Source organism: Scomber scombrus, chromosome 5, assembly GCF_963691925.1.
Source record: "Scomber scombrus chromosome 5, fScoSco1.1, whole genome shotgun sequence".
Lineage (NCBI taxonomy): Eukaryota > Metazoa > Chordata > Actinopteri > Scombriformes > Scombridae > Scomber > Scomber scombrus.
This window is the reverse complement of record NC_084974.1, coordinates 15,536,172-15,538,737: the sequence shown is the minus strand read 5'-3', so window position 1 is coordinate 15,538,737 and position 2,566 is coordinate 15,536,172.

Here is a 2,566-nt window from a genome sequence, read left to right as displayed (position 1 = left end):
GGGATTTCTTACCTGTAAAAATCACTTTATTAGCATTGAAAAAGTGCAAGAAAGAAAACCAGTTGACAAGCTTTTAGCATAAGTGTATAGTAAACACAAATACATAAAAACTAATAAAACAGCTAAATACTCACGTGCACAAAACTTGGCACGCGCTTCATCCTCTCCCCAGAACGGTCTGGCTGGCAGGGTGTTTCCAACCACCTGATGACAAATGATTAACAGATTTAACTTAACATGATACGGATGGTGTAAACGTGTCTCAGTGAAGAGACTATGAGTCATTAAAATGTGCGTTTCATTTCTGATCATACATACGTTGTTGACTGGAGAGAGGGAGCAGGGGGGGTGGTCTGGATCCTTGACCTTCCTCCAGCGCTCCTTCACGGCCTGGGAACGCCTTCCCTTCCGCGGCATCCTGAAAAACAAGATGAAAAAAAATCCCTCCAAACAAAAGGGCGTTAAGCCTAAACTAAAACCTAACCTTAACAATTTATCCTATTGAATGTAATCCAAAGTAGAAATTAATCAGTAAAATATGCAAAAATTCAACAATCAAATGTGTAAGTGAGGTGAGGTGAGGTGAGGTAAGTTGATGCAAAGCAATCCAAGGCAAGCTCAGGAAGCAGCAAACCACTCAAAACTTTGATCGATCAACGAGAAGCTGGAATGAAAAGACAAATATAGATTAGTTAGATAGCTACCAATAATATTAGCAGCAATATTATACATCTATACTGTCAATGTCAACTTTATTTATATAGCACATTTAAAACAGCCAATGGCCTACCAAAGTGCTTTATAACATGTAATGCCTGTGTCCATAGCTAGCAGGGTGGCAGTCAATCATTAAATTGATCTATTCCTCACCACAGCTAGCAATAATTAATAGCAACAATATATATTAGCAGCAATATTATTTTTTGAACATATTGTATAATATATTGAAATGGGCTTTATTGCTTCATTACACAGGAGTATTTTTAAATAATTTTTGAACATATTTTGGTGTATAATATTTAGAAGTGAATAAGAAGAGTAAGAAAAAAGTCCTCATACCAAAGGTGCTCCCATGCAAATGTATTTAATTAAGCTAATTTAATAAAGCATGACAAGCCTTGATGGATTTTCTTCAGATGCTCAAATTAAGTTCAGTCGACGGATCACTCATGTCCTCCCAGCAGATAAGACTTATTACCGTAATAGCGGCAGTGTAAGCGCAGTAGGATATTATGTGTCGATCAGTTTGACCTTGTGTCAAATACGGCTAAAATTCCATACATTAATAAATTCCATGAACCGCTATTTAAATTACCACCATTATGTTTTTTGTCGGAGCTAAAGTTAACATTAGTGGCTGCAAACATGGCTATTTCAGGCACATCATTGACGGTTGATAAGCTGACACACACACACATCAAATTTAAATTAAAGTTAACTCCCCGTTAAATAACAGTTTTCGCATAGTGAGTATACACATTAATACTGTTTTTATATGTTTTCACTGATTCAAATACATTGCTATGGAATAAAGTCTACATTTCAGAATAGGCCCTCTGTGAGCAGCTAATGTAAAGCTAGCGGAGCTTCATGAAGACGGCTTCTTACCGAGAGAAGGTTCAAAGGGGAGAGCCGCCACTCACTCATTTACCAAAACCAAAAAAAGCAACGAAAGAAGCGGTTAATAGACTTACATATTTAAGACCTAACTAAATGTAATTTAAGAACTAATATGCAACATATGGACGCTTTTAAAACTTTTATATTGCTATGGAATAAAGTCTACATTTCAGAATAGGCCCTCTGTGAGCAGCTAATGTAAAGCTAGCGGAGCTTAATGAAGACAGCATCAAAGGGGAGAGCCGCCGCTCACTCATTTACCAAAACCAAAAAAAGCAACGAAGGAAGCGGTAAATGGGCTTACATATTTAATTGTAATGTAATTTAAAACCTAATATGCAACATATGGACTCTTTTTAAACTTTTACATTGCTAATGTAAAGCTAGCTGAGCTTAATGAAGAAGACAGCTTCTTACCTCGAGAGAAGGATCAAAGGGGAGAGCGTTACCGCAGCCGACCGCTTTTAATGAGAATGAAGTAGCCAATCAGAGTCCTCCTGCCTGACGGGTGATTCTGATTGATGGTTGCTAAGATACAGTTGACAAGCGTCGTTCAAATTCAAGTTCCAAAAAAACGATGCAGCGCGCTCACGCACACGAACACACACACACACACACACGCCATATCTGTCTGCATTTGAGCAGTAGTACTACACACACACACACATATATATATATGTGTTTGTAGAGAGAGAGAGAGTATCAATGTAATTCATATATATTTGGATTATATTGAGACACTATATATGATTTATATTTTCATTTTTTCCCTGATATATAACTTCTGTATTGTGTTATATGTTATATATAGATATATAATGTATTCATATATTGTTTATATATGTATATATAGCCTAATCATACACTTGACACTTTTAAACAACTTTAAGTAATAAAATCCTCCTAACAATTTGGGCCTACGGACACTAATACACGTAGTGTACGC